Source organism: Suncus etruscus, chromosome 18 (genome assembly GCF_024139225.1).
Source record: "Suncus etruscus isolate mSunEtr1 chromosome 18, mSunEtr1.pri.cur, whole genome shotgun sequence".
NCBI lineage: Eukaryota > Metazoa > Chordata > Mammalia > Eulipotyphla > Soricidae > Suncus > Suncus etruscus.
The window spans coordinates 7,895,320-7,917,526 of NC_064865.1; the positions used below are offsets into that span (position 1 = coordinate 7,895,320).

The 22,207-nt window shown below is 40.5% G+C and overlaps 1 protein-coding gene across 1 annotated transcript in view; it reads left to right on the forward strand.

The window, feature by feature from the left end:
* PACRG (parkin coregulated) overlaps positions 1 to 22,207 on the forward strand; it is a 416,149-nt gene that overhangs the window by 96,546 nt on the left and 297,396 nt on the right. The window lies entirely within an intron of this gene.

Below are 22,207 nucleotides of genomic sequence, written 5' to 3' on the forward strand. Positions count from 1 at the left end.
TTTTTTTTTAGTTTTTGGGTCACAACAGGCAAGGCTCAGGGGCTACTCCTGGCTCTACACTTGGAAATCGCCCCTGGCAGGCTCAGGGAACCATATAGTTTGCCGGGATTTGAACCACAGTCCTAATGCATTCAAGGCAAACGCCTTACCTCCAGGCTATCTCTATGGCCCATATACAACTTTTATCTCTAATTTAGTGTGCTCCTTCTGAGGTGACAGGATTGAGGAAGTTAAAGGTATCATGCAGTCTCTTCTGTGAGTGACAGGAATTCCAAAATCTGTGGAGCTGAATTAAGGGGTTGACATATCAAGGGCTGTAGGATGTGGGAGTGGGATGTGTCAGTGTTTCCAGAAGTACAGAGGGGCTGGGACTGAGGTGTGGGATGTGGTGAAGTTGCCTCTATCCTCTCTGAGAAGACCTCAGAGTTTCTAAGCCCTCAAACAGGCACCCCTAGAGTTTTTGTGTTAGATCTTTGCAGAGATTAGTTGTGGAACAATAAAGTTGGACTATTGATGTGGAGGTGAATGTGGGATATGGGTGTGGCTGGTGGGGCTTCAGCAGGGCTGGGTGGGATTCAGCCCAGCCGACCTCTCCTCCTGAGGGCACCCCAGAATTTTCAGCTGTGTCTCCAGATATCTTTTTTTTTTTTTTTTTTTTTGGTTTTTGGGCCACACCCGGTAACGCTCAGGGGTTACTCCTGGCTATGTGCTCAGAAGTTGCTCCTGGCTTGGGGGACCATATGGGACACAGGGGATCGAACCGCGGTCCATCCAAGGCTAGCGCAGGCAAAGCAGGCGCACCTTACCTTTAGCGCCACCGCCCGGCCCGTCTCCAGATATCTTTAAGCAATTTTACAAAAGAACTGGTGCATGAGTTGAATACTTCTGAATACCAAACTATCCTAAAGTTAAAATGTTCAACCTTCATTTATGAGACACAATTTGACTGAAATTCACGTTCTTAAATTGCAACTACACTCCCCAGTCCATCTGGAAAGAACAGAACATGAGAATTGCCTAAGGTGATTGTTGAGAAGTGGAGATTTATGTTCTACTTGCATGTTTGTCTTGCTTCACAGCCTTCACTAACTGCACTCTTTTTGTGCAATTAGCATGTATGTGTTTTTACTTTCATTTCTTCTTTATTATGTTTATTCTGTATACTCTCTTGACACTTTTTCCTCAAGTGAGAAAAGCTATTTTTTCTGTAATGTCACCGGTTACTTCTGCACCGTTTTGCCATTTTCTTTGCCACAGCCAACATTTTATATAGAAAAAATATAAGCACCCATAGAATTCTGTCATCTTTATCATCTCTTCCTTAAGATTTTTTTCTTTTCATTCACGTACAAAATATTTTGATGAGAGCTTTCTTAGATGTTCTGTCTTCTTTCTGCTTTATAGAAAAAAATGTTTTCTTCTTTTTTACTCTGGGCATCAAATGTTCCTTTTACTTTAATATATCAATTTGTCTACTGTTTCCTCAAGTTCGAACTTTATTTCCACTGCGAAATTTAATCTTGCAAATCTTCATAGTACTTGTTTTTTACTCACATCTCTACCAACTTAAAATGATTGTACATTCAGAGGAGAAATAAGTCTACCACAGAAGCAGGCTGGTGGCATGGTAGGGAAACAGGGAACATTGGACACTGGTGGACACTGGTGAAGGGATGGGTGTTGGAATATTGCACACCTAAAACTCAATCACAAGCATTATTCAATTAAAAGAATTAAATAAATTTGGGACCGGACCGGAGAGGTGGCGCTAGAGGTAAGGTGTCTGCCTTGAAAGCACTAGCTAGCCTAGGAAGGACCGTGGTTCAATCCCCCGACTTCCCATATGGTCCCCCAAGCCAGGAGCGATTTCAGAGTGCATAGCCAGGAGTAACCCCTGAGTGTCAAAGAGGTGTGCCCCCTCCAAAAACACCCAAAATAATCAAATAAATTATATAAACCATTTTACTCATATGTCATAACTTCCTTTAGTTGCACATTATAAGCATCTTGCCATGCCAGTACATGCAGAAGGACAAAAGGCTCGAGGATGCTAGGGCTACAGGACTGTACACTGCAGATCCCCAAGGCTGTCAGGGCCGGGTGCTGACAGGATCACAACTGAGATGTGGGGCTTCACATGTAGCTATCACTCACCAGGGACAGAGAGAAAGGGTGTCACCAGCTTCCCGAAGCTTGCCACTGCCACCCAGAGATTCCAGAGAGAAGGAGAGAGAGAGAGAATTAGATGGAAATTCACCTGCCAGAGATGACTGGGGGAGGCCTGAGATCAAAGCAGATATAAGAGCAAATAGATGCAAAGCAGGCAGCATGTCTTTAATGCTTTATCTCTGCTCTAGTCACTATTCTGGGACTATTCAACAGTCCAAGTTTCTATTTTTGTACCGGCATGACAAGGGGGAGTGTCCAAAGGGCATGTCCAGGCCAACTGCCATATTTCTTCCAACTGCCATAAGTACCTAAGCACATCAAAATAGTTTTAAGAGTATGGAAAGATAGTGTAGGTGGGTATGCGCTTGCCTTTAACACAAGCAGAACCTAGTTTAATCATTGGTATCACATATGATCACTGGAACACTGCTAGGAGTGATACTTGAGAGCAGAGCCAGGGTTGAGCAACACTGGATGTGGCCCACAAACAAGCAATGGAAAAACTTAGGATTCTAGAGTATTACACAAATGACCTATTCTATTTTATTGGCTATTCATGCTTAATATAATAGACAGTATTGTTACTAGTTTTGTTGTGAATGCTGATATTAATAGTATTGTTAGCCACTTATATATTAGCATATTAATATTAACAATACTATTATTATCCTTATACATATTGTCTGGTATGAACAGTTATTATTATTTAAAGATTAAATCTCATATATAGGAGCCAGAGAGCTAGTTCAATGGAGAGTGGACACTGACCATATTCCCTACACGGTATTTGGTCCCCCAAGCAATAACTCGAGTGATCCTTGAGTACAGAGCCATGTGTAAGCCTAGAATGAGCACAGAGTGGTCCAAAGCCATAAATAAATAAACAAATCAAACCTGTTTCCTTTTTGCCTTGGCTTGATTCTCACCACGTGGAATGTATTTTTCTTTCATAAAGTCATCATTTATCAAGTCTTTGAGCCAAGCCCCATTCTAAAAATCCATTTATCTCCTCAGTAGTGAATTTAAAGAAAATTCCTAATCATCTAAGCCTATAAGATGATACTCCATTCTTTTTTTTTTTTCTACAGGATGGTTCTAAAACCCACATATTCCCATTTAGCTCTGGTATTGCCTCAATCTAGATTTGCTACTGCCAAGAGAAGGCACCCATGGTTGTTCCCTGATCCTCAGCCATGCATGCCCAGGACCTGGTATGAAGATGTCACATCTCCTCCTGTCCTGTGATGTCTGCAGACAGAGAAGTCCCTGAGATGTAGACATGCCCAAGCATGTCCCTGTTGCCTGTGAATGTTCTCCTGTCCAGAATATGGTGCTGTGTGCCCTACAGGGCATTCTCCCTCTGTCATGTCTTAAGACTGTACTGGGGAAGTGTGGAAGGGGTTCTGCAGGGAGAAACAAGGAGAAGTCTGTCTTTGTCAGGAGCTTCCCAGCAGCTTGTCAGTAGCCTGCTCTTACACCTTACCTCCCAGAGTTTGCTCTACATCTGGTGCTTCTGGCCAGATAGGAGCTCTGAGGAATCTCCTGAGGACTGTGGGTCAGCAAGTGTATCTCAGGTTTTTATCAGTTACATAAGGCTCTTTTGTGATGGTAATTCCTTTACTTTCTGCCGTCATCATTAGGTCCCTTTTTCAGCTGCTTGTTGTGCATATTTTTGCTATATCTTCTAAGGCAATTTCTAGGTGTATTGAGAGACTCTCTAATTCACCTTGTCTCAAAACAGCTGCATCCTGTGGCATCAATGCTATCTGTTTCCCCTTGCAGATAAGTCATTATAGTCTTGTAATACTTAGTGACCAGGGAGCCCTATATTCACATGGAGGTTAGTGTCCATGTAGGCGAGACAGATGAACCCTACGTCAGTCAGGTACTGCTTTAAGCAGTCACCAACGAGATCCTCTGTTCAATGAAGTTGGTGCAACATGGCCAAAGAGCAGGTATCACATTTCCCACCAACTCACCTTCTTTTGTTCAGCCACACATTTTTCAGTCCTTTATTCAGGATGGATAAAAGATTTCTGCCTAGTAATATGGCACATGCAGTTTCCATAGATACTTTTGAAGTGAAGAGACTTGAGAAAATTCCTAAATTTGTATCGAAGTAGATGCAAAGTACATGGAAGTACCCGAATGTGACTTGCCAATCCTACCTCTTCTAGCCTGGTTATTCCTAAATAAAGAAATGGAGAACTTACCTTCAAAGTGGGCTTGAAGGTCTTGGTCCACCTACCTATGGAGCTAGTGATCATGGCAAGCCCTTAATGAGGTTTTACCAACACCAGAATTCTCTTTTGTATTTGGAAATGCATATTATTGTTCCTATTCTTACTGGGTATGAGGTTTAGAGATGTATCCTGTTTGGGATGAGTTTGATTGAAAGGTGGGGATACCTGACATTTACTGACATGAACTGGACTTTCGACCCACTCTGTTTTGTTTGTCTAAATTCCTCTCTCTATTAAACTCACTGGACCTCACTCTAGGCATGAGTTTCTTCACCTAGGATCAGCCCCAGACACGTTGTGTAAGTGAATGCAAAAGTAACAAAATATCTGGCAAGAGTAAAATGTTCTTTTTTCTCTAGAGTGAGGAGTGGGGGGAGGTGGGGGTGTTAGGAACCCCTGATCTCCCAATTTCTTCCAATCCATCTTCCAATTCATAATCTCACTTTCTTCAGTTCAGGCTGATCTGCTTAATGTGTGGGTTGTATAAGTGAAGCTTTTCTAGTTCAGTCATTCCGTTTTAGTGAAGACCAATTCCATAATTTATTTTGGATTCTTTCGAAGTCTTAATTCTTTTCTTGCTTTCTGTTTTCTTTTGTCCTCTGTAATTTGGCTTCATGTTCACTGGAAGTGGCTTTCACCTTTATCTCATATCTGGCTCCCAATGAGGGATGTCAGTCTATCAACTTTCTCTTATTTGGAGCTGTTCAGTGCTTCCTGCGGCGCTTTCTGATTTGACTGTGGGGTGCTTCCCTTCAGTGGACTGTACTTGCCAGGGGAGTCAATCCAGCTGGGGGTGGTGGGGAAATCTCACAGTGCGCTCCAGGGAGTCTCTCCCCAGGCGGAGGGCCCCTGAGCTGCTCACAGCCGGGGTCCCTAGCTGCTTTCTCAGGCTTTTCCTTTACTTACCTTTAAGGACAGCTGTGGATATTTTTAAAATAAGATTTTATACATTCTTCATATCTTTCTCTATCATGCGAATCTGAAAGATTTGGCTTTTTTCTACTTCATACATCCATTAGTTTAGATAACAAATAAGTAAGTTATCAGATTACCCAATAAGTCCTGGACTAATATTTCCCTCCTATTAGACCTAAAGCATGTTGTTTCTCAGACAAGTCTGGAAACCTCACACATGAGCCAACATATATCACATGACTGTGTGCATGTGCCAAATCACACATAAATATAGGCTGAATCTCTTTGGAAAATGCTGGGCTTGAAGAATTTGTGCAAAACTATTCTTATAAAGTTCTCATGTGTGTGTATATGTGTGTGTATGTATTCCTGTGTCATATCTCTGTTCCTGTTTCAATAGTAGATGCAAGGTTTCTACTTGCATCCTAAAAAAAACTCTAACCAACAAATTAATGCAGGTGGGGTGACTCAAAAGGCCCTAATCTTTCTATTCTCACACACCCTTGAGAAGCATTAACCTGGGCAGAAATAAAAACACTTTAATGTTTTCCATTTGCAGTAGGTTGTATACAGTTTTACCAAACACCATTAAGTATTTTTTAAAAATCAGCAAGATACTACATAAGATTGAAGAAAATATGCTTGTTATATATCATCCTTCACAGAAAGAATCATTTTTACTTATGGTCAATTTCTCTTGTTGAAAGACAGTTAGATGATGAAGTGTTTATATCTGTGTGTACAAAAAAGCCTGGGTTTTTTTGTGTGTGTGCTTTTATCCCTTTGTATTTTTCAATTTGATACCAAAGGAGTGCTAGTATACTAAACTAGTAATATTAAAACCACAAGTCAAAAAATACAAAAGTCAAGATTTTTATAATTCTATTTGGGAAGCTCGACTTTTCTCTGCCTGTGTGAGTCGTAATTTAACTCTTCATTATTCTAACTTATTACATTTAATAAACTAACTTTTGCCTTGGCTCTCTAGCAACAGTTTTCCTGGCACTGATTGTATCATTGGAGTGTGAAAGAAGGGAAAGGAAATTCAGAAGGGGAAGGTCTCCATATTGCCATGCTCAATAATGCTTGATGTAGGCTCATTTGGAGAAATAATAGCATTTATACACAAATGAATCAATTCTCTATGGATTGTATCAGTATTGTCAAAACATTTTAGTGAAAAGTTGTGGCTGTTCTTTTTAACATAAAAATTACTATTTGGCTTCTTAAAGAATCAACTCCTTTTTGCTTATTTCATCATACAACATCATTTCTATGTTGTCCATCAGAAATCTTGCGTGTGTAGATCCCCAAACATGCTGACCATTGTCTTGCCTCTCAACCTTCTTCTATAATTTAGTTCTCACTGGAAAACCCATACTGCCCTGCACCAAGTGTCTGGTCTCAATACTGCATCTATTTTTCTGTTCCCTGCAGTGGTGAACTCAGAATGATCCAGGACAGAACAGTGCAAGTCTGTAACTTTCAAAGACCAAAGCCCCTTTTATCTGGTGAGCAAGTACATTAAAGAGAATATTTTAAGAAATTCACAAGAAAGCATGTCCACTTTTATATCTTGTTTATTTAGAAGGTAGCAATTTGGGGACTAGAGAGATAATAGAGTGGGTAGGGCATTTGCCTGACATGTGACTGACCCAGGCTTCCCACATTCTATATGTTTCCCCCAAGAAAGTACAGAGTACAGAGCCAGGAGTAACCCCAGTGCACTGTAGAGTGTGACCCAAAAGCCAAAACGGTAGCAATTTGAATTTTTATTTTGAGAGGCAAGAGTGAGAATGTTTATCTTAGACATTTTAAAGATCGTTTCAAGCCCTATATGGGCCTTTGACTATTTGCTTTCATTCCCTTATAGAATGGAGCCTAGGGTATTTTTAAACACAAGAATCAACTCATTGGATATCATTAATAGTTATTAAATAGAATTAATTGAAAGTTGTCTGATCATATTGAAATTGATTTCTTAAGTCCTTTTTAAAAAACCCACCTGCCACTTAATCAACGTTCTTGCAACTTAGTAAGTAGCATCTTTACCTAGGATGAATTCCCATGATGTGCCACACTATACTAGCATGTGCTGTGCTCTAGACTCTGGAAATGCCAAAACAGAAGCAGACAAATGGTAGGTCTGTCTACACAGAGCGTCTGTGCTGGGAGAAAGGAAGAAAACTACCAAAGAAGTAAACATGAAGATGATAAAAGGAAGAAATTCTGAGGAAAAATAAAGTGGGAATGTAGGGATCACTAGAGGTGTGTGAGTGTATAGAAGTCATTGTATTATCATGGGAGAACCCTTTAATAAAGGAAATTTCAAATGAGGACATAGTGATGTTAGCTAAATTATTTATTTTAATTAGAGCCATAATTCGATGTATTTACCTTCTTAAATCCTGGTGGTATCAAGAAGAAGTAAGTGCTAAAGAGGAAAGAAGAAACACAATGAAAACAGCCACATACATTATGTGTTTTCAGGACCCATTAATTACTGAAATCAGAGTCAAAGTTTTAACTCAGCACTAATGAATTAGCAAATTATATTTTAATTAAGTTCTTCTACTACTTAAAGACTAATTAGGGGGGCCATGAATGACTAGTGTTTTGTATATTTCAACATAAATATTTTATGAGCATATGCAAATATGGATTTCCTTTGTGAAAAGTGCTTCTCACATTCTAAGAAAGCCTAAGTAAGCAAACAAATCCATAATCCATTTCTTTAATGCCCTCTGCTTTCTTGTGAAAATAAAATCATGACTCAGGTGCAAATTTGGGGGATTATGTGAGCAGGCACATCTGGAGACAGAGCACCCCAATGTCCGTGGTGTTCATATGGCCCCACAGAAGACAAATTCCAATTCTGCCAAGTCTACTCCAAGGAAGTCTTTTCTCTGTTCTTGGAGACAAAAATCTGATGGAGTCACAGCTGTGAATTCTTCTGCCTATTTTTCTGTTGTTTAGTCTGAGGGCTACCCCCAGTGGTGCTCAGAAGCTATTTCTGGCTCTGTGCTCAGGACCGCTGGCCTGCCTGATCACATTGGGGATGACTGCATTGTGAGGCAAGTGCCTTTCGCCCTGCTCTACACTTCCATCCAATATCCAAACTCCTGTCCACTATTCACTTTCTGACTGGTGTGTATTGCAGTGTCTATTATGGCGGATGCAACTTTAGGTCTTGGGATCAATGGATAATTCATCCTTCCTTCCTTCCTTCCTTCCTTCCTTCCTTCCTTCCTTCCTTCCTTCCTTCCTTCCTTCCTTCCTTCCTTCTTTCCTTTTCCCTCTCTCCTTCCTCCTTCCTTCCCTCCTTCCCTCCTTCCCTCCCTCCTTCCCTCCCTCCCTCCCTCCCTCCCTCCCTCCCTCCCTCCCTCCCTTCCCTTCCTTCCTTCCTTCCTTCCTTCCTTCCTTCCCTTCCTTCCCTCCCTCCCTCCTCCTCCTTCCTTCCTTCCTTCCTTCCTTCCTTCCTTCCCCCTCCCTCCCTCCCTCCTTCCTTCCCTCCTTCCTTCCTTCCTTCCTTCCTTCCTTCCTTCCTTCCTTCCTTCCTTCCTTCCTTCCTTCCTTCCTTCCTTCCTTCCTTCCTTCCTTCCTTCCTTCCTTCCTTCCTTCCTTCCTTCCCCTTCCTGTTGAATAACAGCCCTGGATGGGGCTGGATGATGATGGATGGAGTGGCCTTTCTCCTCTAGACCAGGCCACACATCAGCCATTGAGTCTGAGGATTCAGGATAGTGGCGGAGAGAAAACTCACAGACAATCAGGTTTCAGGAGATATCAGCTTTATTCAAGGTCCTAGCCACCTAGGCTAACCATTTAAGCAGCCTGTCCCAGCTGCCCTGTCATCTTAATATGTTTCTTCTCCCTCCATCCTGCCAGCTCTCTCTGGCTTCTCTCTGGCTGAATCTCTCTCTTCCAAATCCTCCTTCCTGCCCCTCAGGCAATCTTTTGTTACCTCTCAAAGACCCCTCCCAGAAATGGGAGGTCTTATATCAGGTAAGGTTACAAAGGAAGAATGGGGAATGGGGATAACACTTCTTTCCTTCCTTCCTTTCTTCCTTCCTTTCTTTCTTCATCCTTTCCTTTCCTTTCCTCCTTCCTTCCTCCCTTTCTCCCTCCTTTCCTTCCTTCCTCCCTTTCTCTCTCCTTTCCTTCCTTCCTCCCTCCCTCCCTTCCTCCTTCCTACATTCCTTCCTTCTTTCTTCCCTCCTTCCATTCCTTCCTCCCTCCCTTCCTCCTTCCTACCTTCTTTCCTCCCTCCCTCCCTCCCTTCCTCCCTTCCTTCCTTTCTTTTTTCTTTTTCCTTCCTTCTTCCCTGCCTCCCCCTTTCCTCCCTCCCTCCCTCCCTCCTTCCCTCCCTTCCTCCTTCCCTCCCTCCCTCCCTCCCTCCCTCCCTTCCTTCCTTCCTTCCTCCTTCCTTCCTTCCTTCCTTCCTTCCTTCCTTCCTTCCTTCCTTCCTTCCTTCCTTCCTTCCTTCCTTCCTTCCTTCCTTCCTTCCTTCTCTACCTTCTGCCCTGATACACTCAGTCCTAAGTTTTCCTTTTGTCTATCCCTGCATAATTTTCTTTTCTTTTCTTTTTGAGCCATATTCAGCAGCACTAATGAATAAACTCAGGGGTTACTCCTGGCAGGGCTTGGGAGACTATATGTAGTGTCAGGGATAGAATATGAGTCAGCTATATGTAAGGCAGGTTAAGACATGTTAAGGCATGCTTTAACCACTGTACTATCTGTATAGACCTCATGGACTCCTTTCTTTTCACTTTTAAAAATTTAAAGAACAGCGATATACAATTATTTTATAGTTGAGTTTTAGGCATAGCTGAGTTCTAGCACTGACCCAATGTCAACTTCTCTCTGTCATTGTCTCCAGGTTTGCTCCCAGTTCTCCAACCTGACCCTTTGTCTGGCACATTTTCGAGTTGGGTGGTTGTAGTTTGGATCTCATGTTATCAGTGTTGAGTATGGTTGGATCTAGAGCTATCATGCTCTCCCACTTCACAGGGAAAATCTTGACCCCTTTCTCCTGCTCCACCACTACTTCCTTTTCTCATTTTTTTCTTCTCTGTTCTTCTCTACAATGACAGGAATGGATCATAAAAGTGTGATATATACACCCTAAAAATTCTTCTTTGGAACCGTCTCTTAGGTACACAGGTGTGGACATTAGCCCTGGTGATCCTGTCTGTCTTGTTTTAGCTTATGAGAGGGCTCACACTCAGTTGTACACAGGTGTCACCCTGGTGGTGCTCAGGGGCACCATGTCAAACCAGAACAATCCCCTGCCCTATCCCTCGAGCCCCTGGTCTTGTATGTTTTTAATGGAATCGTTCTTGTATGTTTTTAATGGAATCATTCTCATCATCCCTCTCAGGCCAGCTACTACCATTCACTCACTCGTGTTCACTCAGAGGAAGAAGGCTGGCATTCTCCTCAGAGAAAGACCCGTACTGATGGGGCAAAGAGTGCGACTCTGCCACCCCATGGCAGGGTGCAGCAGCAGACAGAAAGTCAGGGGCAGTAGATGAGAGGATCGCTCCAGAGGGGACTTGGCCTCTCACAAAAAGTGGGTCCTCAAGGTGTAAACTCTATGTAGTTCATTTTACACTTGCCAATAGCTTGTTCGGTTGATACTTGCTGGCCTTAATGTTTTAAATACTCGATTCAAAAAGTGACTTATTGTGTGTCTATCCTATATGACAGATATTGATTGGGAACTGGGCATGCATCATCCCAATTTCTCTCCAAATGCTTTTGGAACCATTGGATGTGATGAAACTCATTTTGAGAAAACAAATGGGCCCGGAGAGATAGCACAGCGGCGTTTGCCTTGCAAACAGCCAATCCAGGACCAAAGGTGGTTGGTTCGAATCCCGGTGTCCCATATGGTCCCCCATGCCTGCCAGAAGCTATTTCTGAGCAGACAGCCAGGAGTAACCCCTGAGCACCGCCGGGTGTGGCCCCAAAACAAAACAAAACAACAACAACAAAACAAAAAAACAAAAAGAGAAAACAAATGTCTGTCTTGGGGACCAGAGAATTGGTACAGGGCCCAAGGTACTTGCCTTGCATGTAGTAGGTTCTGACATCACATATGGACTCCTGAGCGCCACCAGGAATTCCCTGAACATCTCCAGAAGTAGCCCCTGAACACTGCTGAGTGTGACCCAAATATTAAAGCCCAAATAGCTGCCTCAAAATAAAAAACAAAAACAAAAACATAACCTATGGGCCAGAGCAGTGGCACTAGCCATAAGGCATCTGCTTTGTGCATGCTAGCCTCAGACGGACCGTGGTTCGATCCCCTGGCATCCCATAAGATCCCCTAAGCCAGGAGTGATTTCTGAGCACATAGCCAGGAATAACCCCTGAGCATCAAAAGGTGTGGCTAAAAAACATAAAAAACACAAACAAACAAAACAAACAAAAAAAAGACAACCCATAACTTAAAACACACATTTTGTTTGAGACTTCAATGCAGGTCACCATGTTGTGATATTTGCCAGTACCAAGAAGAACATTTATTTTTTTTAACATTTATTTTCTATTTATTTGATTTTTTTTAAAAAAATTTTCTTTATACCTATTCAAAAATAAGGTTTGAGGAGAGCAAAGATATTGAAACAGAAGAGAATCATTAATGAATCATTTTGCTTCTTTAACATCCAAACATATTGACTATGTATTCCTTTTTTTGTTTTTGTTTATTTTTTGGTTTTTTTGGGGCCACACCCATTTGATGCTCAGGGGTTACTCCTGGCTAAGCGCTCAGAAATTGCCCCTGGCTTGGGGGGACCATATGGGACGCCAAGGGATCGAACCTCAGTCCTTCCTTGGCTAGCGCTTGCAAGGAAGACACTTTACCTCTAGCGCCAACTCACTGGCCCCATTGACTGTGTATTCCAACTGGCCCACCTAGCCTGGATGTCTCTAAGTTTCGTTTTTACACTCACATGGAACTGCACAAAATTCTCGCTCTAGTTGGGGTCAAATGATTCTGGTGATCAGCAAGTATGTATGAGTAGTGTTTATTATTTTGAAACAACTTTCACATTGGATCTGTTCTTTAGTTTGTGCTGGGATTTGCTGCTTAAAAGAGAATGGGGACAATGAAGGTGGCATCATGGTGATAATTAACATCTGTGAAGGACACACTTCTGCATACCTTTCTCTCATAATCGGAGGTTGCAGACAACAGGACAGTGCATCCCGCTCTGATGTTAATATTGAAATTTTTTTCTCGTAGGAACTGAACATTTCTAGCTTCTGCATAGTAAATTAGTATTATTTTTTCTTCAAGTTAATTGATTCCACATAATCTGGTTCTGTGAGACAATACTCTAAGCATGAACACTGGTGATTTGTAATTTGAATAAGTTGTTTCTCTATGTACTTTTGAAAAATGTGTGTATAGTTTATAAAGAGGAGATGTAATCAGTATATGGGAAGAGTGATAACCTCTTTTGATTTTTGTTTTTGATTTGTTGGAGAGCACATCTATGGGTGTTCAGGGCTTACTCCTGGCTCTGTACGGATTGCTGTTGGTGGGGCTCTGGGGAGTATGTGTGGTGTCGGGGATAGAGTTTGGGTTGCTGTATGCAAGGCCAGTGCCCTTTCTGCAATACCTTACTCTATCTCCATTTTGAATATTAGCCTTGTTACCTTTCTAGAACTTTCTCAAATCAGTCAAGTGTTGAGCACTACGTTATACAATTCTCCTCCCGGCTGATGACAGTGATCAAACAGTTCATTATGCCCCCCAAAGCAAGGGTGTGTGGCCCTCTGGAGTCTTGATTTGAGACAAATGTCCCTCCGGGCCAGACCAATCCAAGGCCATCAGCCTCCAGGGAAAGTGAAACAGGGATAAATCCTGGATCATCCAGAACCTTGCAAAGGGACCTCCACTCCATTGCTCACTCCCGGTGTCACTCGGGATGTCAAACTTCTCTGGGTCCCTTAGCCTTGTCAGATTGTTTGTGACTTTCTTCTGTAATTGCAATCTCCTCCCACCCTGCCTTTGTTTCTCCCCAACCCCTCTCAAAAAGAATCATTTTAAATGTTTACTGAATAATATTTCCCACTATCACATATCACTAATAACATTTTTACTCTTTGAGTTTGCCACACTTGCATTGCTATTCTTCACAAAGAAAAGCAACCTGGGGCTAGAGCAATGATACAGTGGGGAGGGCATTTGCATTAGTGACAGCTAACCCAGGTCCCATCTCCGGGGTCCCAAGTGGTCCCCTGAGCATTGCCAAGAGTAATTAATTCATAAATGCAGAGCCAGAAGTCAGCCCTGAACATATGCACCATAATCCAGCATTTGTTTTTTGTTTTTGTTTTTTTTGGTTTTTGGGCCACACCCAGTGACACTCAGGGGTTACTCCTGGTATGCACTCAGAAATCGCTCCTGGGGCTGTTGGGACACTGGAGGATCGAACCGCAGTCTGTCCTAGGTAAGCACATGTAAGGCAGACACCCTACTGCTTGTGCCACCACTCCAGTTCCATAACCCAGCATTTGAAGACCACTGAAAGACATTAGAGGATTTCTCGTTGCTGGTAGAGGCCTGTTGTCTTCTTTATAGATAGATAAATAGATAGAGATATCTTCATTTAATTACCATGATTGCAAACAAGTTGGGTTTCAGTCATAAAAGGGGCATCCTCCTTCAGCAGGGCAACATTCCCACCACCAATGTGCCCTATCACTCTGCCTGTTTTCAAGACAGGCATTCTACTTCTCTCACTCATTACTATTGTCATGATAGTTGTTGGTGTAGTTATTTCTCTAACTGCACTCACCACTTTTTGTGGTAAGCTTCATATCATAGACCAGTCCTTCCAGCCCTCATCTTTATTGTCTCTGAGTATGATTACAATAATGTCTGGGGAACTGAGTACTCAAGCCTATTCCACTGATCTGCAGGTCTGTCTTTATTTCAATACCATGTTGTTTTGATAACTATTGTTTTGTAATACAGTTTAAAGTTGGGGAAAGTAATGCCTCCCATATTTCTTTTCCCAAGGAGTGCTTTAGCTGTTATTCGAGGGTGTTTATTGTTCCAAATGAATTTCAACAGTGTTTGATCCACTTCTTTAAAGAATGTCATGGGTATCTTTAGAGGAATCACATTAAATTTGTACAATGTTTTGGGGAGTATTGCCATTTTAATGTTAATTCTGCCAATCCATGAACAGGGTATTTGTTTCCATTTCCATGTGTACTCTCTTATTTCTTGAAGCAGTGTTTTATAGTTTTCTTTGTATAGGTCCTTCATGTCTTTGATTAAGTTGACTCCAAGACATTTAAGTTTCTGTGGCACTAATATGAATGGGGTTGTTTTCTTAATGCCCATTTCTTCCCTATCATTATTGACATATATAAAAAGTACTTTGACTTTTGCGTGTTAATTTTGTAGCCTGCTACGTTGCTGTATGAATCTATTGTTTCTAGAAGCTTTTTGGTAGAATCTTTAGGGTTTTCTAAGTAGAGTATCATGTCATCTGCAAACAGTGAGAGTTTGACTTCTCATGCAAGCATGGTTTAACATCCATAACTCTATCAGCATAATACACAACAACAACAAGAAAAATAAAATCATATGATCATATCAATAGACACAAAGAAAGCATTTGATAAGATCCAACATCCATTATTGATAAAAAAAAAACTTTCAGCAAGATGGGAATGAAAAGAACATTTCTCAACATAGTAAAGGCCATCTACCACAGGCCAATGGCAAATATCTTCAATGTAGAAAAAATAAAAGCTTTTCCTCTAAATTCTGGTAAAGACAGGCTGTTCTCTCTTACCACTGCTATTCAACATAGTACTGGAAGTACTTGCTATAGCAATTAGGCAAGAAAAAGATATCAAGGGAATTCAGATAGAAAAGGAAGAAGTCAAACAATAATGTCTTTTATTTTTCTTAAATCCCACAGATGAGGGAGACTATTCTGAGTCTGTCTCTCTCCCTCTGACTTATTTAACTCAGCATAATAGTTTTCATATTCATCATGTATTGGAAAATTTTATGTCTTCATTTTTTTCTGATGGCTGCAAGGTATTCCATTGTGTAGATGTACCACAGTTTTTTAAGGCACTCATCTAGATTGTTTCCAGATTCTGTATATTGTAAATAGTGCTGCAATTAATATAGGCATGAAGAAAGTATTTTTTGTGTCGTGTTTTTGCATTCCTAGGGTATATTCCTATGAGCAGTATTGATGAATCATATGGTAGCTCAATTTCCTTTTTTTTTATTTTTGAGGAATCTCCATATTGTTTTCCATAAGGGCTGGACTGGATGGCATCCCATCACCAGTGAATGAGGATTCCTTTCTCCCACGTCCCTGCCAGCACTGATTGTTCTTGTTCTTTGTGATATGTGTCAGTCTCTGTGGCATGTGCTGGTACCTCATAGTTGTTTTGATTTGCATCTCCCTGATGATTAGTGATGTGGAGCATTTTTTTCATGTGCCATTTGGCCATTTGTATTTCTTCTTTGAGAAAGTGTTTGTTCATTTCTTCTCCTCATTTTTTGATGGGGTTAGTTGTTCTTTTCTTGTTAAGTTCTGTCAGTACCTTGTATATCTTAGATATTAGCCTTTTATATGATGGGTATTGGGTGGCCTTTTGTCTTCTTTCTCCCTTTAGGGCTTTTCAGCTGGGCCAGAGAATTAAGCTGCCCTGGAGCCACTCAGAGGAGAAAAGCTCAGGCCCCAGAGGGATGTCTGAGAACTCAAGCTATTCCACTGATCTGAGGGTCTGTCTTTATTCCAATACCATGCTGTTTTGATAACTATTGCTTAGTAGTACAGTTTAAAGTTGGGGAAAGTAATGCCTCCCATTTTCCTTTTACCTAGGAGTGCTTTAGCTATTTGAGGGTGTTTATTGTTCCAGATGAACTTCATAAGTGTTTGATCCACTTCTTTGAAGTATGTCATGGGCATTTTAGAGGGGATCACATTGAATATACATAATGCTTTGGGGAGTATTGCCATTTTAATGATGCTAATTCTTCCAATCCATAAGCAGGGTATGTGTCTCCGTTTCTGTGTGTCCTCTCTTATTTCTTGGAGCAGGGCTTTATAGTTTTCTTTGTATAGGTCCTTCACGTCTTCAGTCAAGTTGACTCCAAGATATTTGAGTTTGTGTGGCACTATTGTGAATGGGATTGCCTTCTTTACTTCCTTCTCTTCCCTATCATTATTGGTGTATAAAAAGGCCATTGATTTCTGTGTGTTAATTTTGTAGCCTGCCACCTTGCTATATGAGTATTGTTTCTAAAAGCTTTTTGGTAGAGTCTTTAGAGTTTTCTAGGTATAGTATCATGTTGTCTGCAAATAATGAGAGCTTGAATTCTTCCTTTCCTATTTGAATTCCCTTGATATCTTTTTCTTGCCTGATCGCTATAGCAAGAACTTCCAGTACTATGTTGAAGAGGAGTGGTGAGAGCGGACAGCCTTGTCTTGTACCAGAATTTAGAGGAAAGGCTTTTAGTTTTTCTCCATTGAGGATAATATTTGCCATTGGCTTGTGGTAGATGGCTTCAACTAGATTGAGGAAGGTTCCTTTCATTCCCATCTTGATTAGAGTTTTGATCAAGAATGGGTGCTTCTGGGCTCAGGCAGAAGCAGCAGAGAGAAGAAGGAAATCCAGCTGGAGGAGGAGACAAAGCTTCCAGGCAGAACAGAAGCTGCTTTTCCTTGTGGTGTTTTGAGCAGGGCAGACTCAAATGAGCTGTTTTCTCAGATGTCTTTAATTTAAACAATCATCTGCCAGTGAGCTTACTCTGCACTCCCATTTCAGTTGTGAGTGCATGTACAATGCCTGATACCCCTAGCCAGCACTGTGCTCCTCTCTGTGAATGTGTAAACAATGCACTGAGCTGGAGGAGAGATTTAAGACTTTAAGTCTAGAACACAGCTCACAAGGTGTAGCTATTTCTACAACTGTACCAGAGGGGAAATTCCTTTTTTTCTACCTTCTTAGCTTTGTTTACGGGGAGTATGAATTAATACAACCTAAAATGTTTATAAGTGTACATAGGTGAATGATTACAATAGTTTTGAGGATATTAAAAGAATAGAAAGATACTATGGTATTAATATCTAGAGACAATAGACACAAGGACCAGGAGGACCATCCATAGTAGGAAGCTTGCTTCACAAAGAGTGGGTGGTGGGGATGAAAGTAGGAGGGGAAGTGCAGTTAGGGCTGAGAATGCCACCCTGACAATGAGAATTGGGAATGATCACTTTGGACAAGAACTAGGAGCTGAAAGGAGATAAAGTGATATGCATGAAGCACTTTTAGTAACAGTATTACAAACCACAGTGTATAAAAGGAAAAAAATGAGAGGGAGGGAAAAAGAAAGAGAAGAAAAATGTCTCAGAGGCAGGCAGAGGGGAGGATGGGAGGAAAACTGGGGACATTGGTGGTGGAAAATGACACTGATGAACTGATGAAGAGTATTGGACATTGTATGACTGAAAATCATGAAAAGTTTTGCAATTGTGAAAAAAAAACCCAGCTGTATTATGAACAACCTTGTAATCATGGTATTTACACAAGAGAGAGAGAGAGAAAGAGAGAGAGGGAGGATAGAGAGAGAGGATATAGAAAGCAGACTGGGAAAGAAAAAAGAATGAAAGAAGCCTAAGGTCTTCTGTCCCACAGGAGGAAGGCTGGTAACATGGAAAGAGTGATGAGGAACTAAGGGAGTTGGGGACTTCACAAGGAGTCCACAAGGAGGGGTGCAAGTTGTGGGCAGGATGTCAAGTTGTAAGTGGTTGAACCAGGTTGAGCTTTCCTGAGCACACTCTCGGGCTCTTCCAAAGCCCTTCCTATGTCCCCTGGGCTGAGCAGGTCTCCTTTCTTCTGAATGAGTAATGAATGTTCCCCTCAAAACAAAAAGGGTCCCCCTTTGCCCTGGGTTCTCAGCTCCCTTCAACTCTCAAAATAATACATTTTTAAGTGCTTTATTCTCATTGTATTAAGAGATCCTTACTATTATAGGCTCTAGATGTTTAAAAGAAACAAACGGACTGGAGCAATAGTGGGGGTTGGGGACTAGGGAGCTTGTCTTGAACTTAGCCTACTTGGGCTTGATCGTGGGCACCACATATGGTCCCCTAAGCACCAACAGAAGTGATCCCTGAGCACAGAGTCAAGAGTATGCCCTGAGTACCACGGGGTGTAGCTCAAAAACAAAGACAAAAATAAATGAATAAGCAAACATACCTGAAGAATAGTTGAGTATTCCTCCTACCTACATGTTTAGTATACAGGAAAACTCTGGCTGCCCCATGAAGTACATGTGATTTAGATTTAAAGCATGAGGGCAAAGTAAATGATGCACAAACCCTCTATAAGCTATAGACCTTCACCCAGGGGAGCCACATGTCTTTGTTCATAAAGCTTGAAAGTGAAGTAAGTTTTTTTCAGTGTGGCCAGTTCACATATATTTGGTTTCTTATGCCTCTCTCCTCCACACCTGTATGTAAAAGTGTATGTCTGTTTTTATTTTCACCTCTGACCACACACAGCTTATTTTTCATATCCTTTTTAAGACAGAATCATTTGATTAAAAAATTCTTAATAGGGACCAGAATGATAGCACAACAATAGGGTATTTGCTTTCCATGCAGCCAACCTGGGTTTTATCCCTGGCATCCCATTGGTCTCCTGACCTTGCCAGGAGCAATTTCTAAGCATGGAGCTAGAAATAAACCCTAAGCGCTGCTGGGTGTGAACCAAAAACTAAAATAAAAAAAAAAATTCTTAATAAAGACCAAAATGAAACTACTGTGTGAAAGACATTTGCCTTGCACATGGCTGACCTGGGTTTTACCCCTGCATCTCATATGGTCAACCCAAGCCTGCCAGGAGTAATCCCTGAGTGCTGAACCAGGAGTTAGCCTTGTTTTGGGTGTAGACCCAAAATAGACAAATTCTTTTTTTCGGGGGGAGTAGGGGAAGGGTGTTTTGATCCATGCCTGGCAGTGCTCAGGGTTTATTTCTGGTTCTGCTCAGGAATTACTCCTGCTGATACTTGGGGAACCAAAGGGGATGCTGGGGATTGAACCCGAATAAACTGCATGCAAGGAAAATGCTCTACCAGCTGTGCTATTTCTTGGGCTCCAAAAATACTAATAATCATAAAAACTACCTAGATAGGCCACAGAATGTTGGAGCCTGCCACCAGCTGTGAGAACTTTCCAGCAATGGAATCCCATCAGAGACAACAGAGGTGCTATCTTTCGCTAACCTCATTTATATCTGTGTTCCCTTGTGAGAGTTTGAATCCCAGAATTTATGAGTTCACAATAAGGAACATGAAGAGGACCAATCATAATTTCATGCCAGTTCAAAGTTTAATTCTAATATAATATAATTCTAATATAAGTTTTGAAATTGGAAGTGGTTTTCTTAGTTTATATGAAAAATAAAACTTATTTTTCATCTACTGAACAAAAACAAACCGAAGGAATAGCTTAAATATTTATTTATATGAAATGCTTATTTATGTAGTTTCCACATATCTTGAAATCATTCCACTTTGTTTCAAGGACGTTTATCCAATATTTATTTGGTTCTTTTTTAATTTTCTCATTTTCTTCCATGGTATCAGGTTTGAAATAAATTATACTAGCCTAGGCTATCTCAGTTTTTCATTATCTAAGTTTCTGATGATGATATATTTTCTGATGATAAATATACTTTAGAAATGGCCTATTTAATAAAATAATGCTTCATCAGTCATTCTTATCTGATTTAATATGGAAAGTATTCATGAAATATTACAAAGAAAGATCTTTACATTAAATTATATTATGTTTGCCATTTGTCATCCTTTTGTAGTTGTTTACAAAACAAATCTCCTACAGTGACTGAAAATGTCAGGATTTTACTGCCTGCTCTTAGTAGTTCTATTTATAATTTAGTAACAAAAAAGAAAGGATAATACTTTGTCTTGAGTCACTAGACCATACTAGGGAGATATTCTTTGATAGACACCTTAAATGCATTTCAAATATTTAATTATTTCTCTTAAATGACGTGTTGGGTCGAGCTTCTTGACAACCAATAAAACCATGAGCGTATGATGTTCTGTTCTGAGCTGAAAAACAAATCTGTGTTTTTTTCCCCTTTATGGTGTTCTATGCTATATCACTGAAAAATATCCTTTTTATAATCTGTCAAATGTAGATGTTTGTTTGAGGAAAAGAAAATTGTTATGGGCCTTGGCATATGCCACTGGATAGTCACAACAACAAAAAATAATATTGTTGCTTTTCAAGTTTATTAAGATCTTCAATTACAAAATGGAGTGAAGATTATGGTGGTATTTGTTGGAGATCCTCCAGTGAATTTTCTCTTCCCAATATTAAAAGCAAGTGTTTCTCTTCCTCGCTTCTTTGCTCTATGGCATAGCCATTATGTATTCTATCTTCTTTTGTTGTTTTTCAACAATTTTCCTCCTAAATCTTCAGTGTTGACATTTTTCTGCATTACTTAAAGATTGCAAAGCCCTTCATTGCCTGTGTCTCATCTTATAACAGTTATTTCGTGTATCATATCTCCTTTTATTGTTATTTATAATGAGACTAGTTCAGGGCTGAGGATCAACTGTGGCTGGAGGCAAAAGTTTCTCTGCAGTTTCTATTGTTTGGGGGTGCAGTTTTACCTCCACGCTCAGAAGCATTTTCTCTTATTCATGCATTCTTAGATCTTGGTCTTTACTATAGAGTCATGAAGCTGATGGGCTTTCCCATCAAATAGTTTCATTTCTTGAATTCTACGTAAAATGATATTTTAAAAAGTAAACTATATGGGAAGACGTTTGTTGATATTATGAACATGAAAACAGCTTAAGTAGTTATTAAGTCATAATACATTCCCTTGGTGAGATATTCTATAATAATTTTTCAGATGAGAAATGTTAAATTATTTCTGTCACAGTGCTGAATTCAAAGAAAAGAAAAAAACTCAATATAAAAATGTATGGTCCTGGGACTGGAGAGATAGCCTGGAGGTAAGGTGTTAGCCTTTCATGAAGAAGGTCATTGGTTCGAATCCTGGCATCCCATATGGTCCCCGAGCCTGCCAGGAGCGATTTCTGAGCGTGGAGCCAGGAGTAAACCTGAGCGCTGCTGGGTGTGACCCAAAGAGCAATATATATGGTCCTAAATTTAGACTATGAAAGATGTAGTCACATGTCAAAACAGCAAACAAGAGTTACTTAGCTTTGCAAAATCCATTGTTCTGTGTAATAAGAGACTTTGAAGTTGTACGTATATGTTATACCTCTAGACAAAGTGTATTAAAATTAAAAATTATTAAAAATATTTGACTATAAAATAGTTATAATAAAAATGTCAAATGTAGAAGTTTTAGCTTTTAGGTATATATATGTATATATACATATATATATATGGTTTATAAAACTTGCTATAATCAATACCCATTTAACTAAACTTTGATTTTTTTTTCAGTATTATCTCCAGGTATCTTCCTGGCTGCCACTTGTAACATTTCTTCCTTTTTTATCTATAATATCTTTATGATAGTATCTTGATTACAAATATGTTTGTGATTAGGTTTCAGTCATGTAAAGAACACCCCCCCATTCACCAGTGCAACATTCCCACCACCAATGTCCCAAATCTCCCTCCATCCCACCCCACCCCCACCTGTACTCTACACAGGCTTTCCAGTTCCCTCATTCATTCACATGGTTATGGTAGTTCTCTGTGTAGTTATTTCTATAACTGCACTCACCACTCTTTGTGGTGAGCTTCATGAAGTGAGCTGGAAGTTCAAGCCCTCCTCTCATTGTCTCTGAGGATTGTTGCAAAAATGAT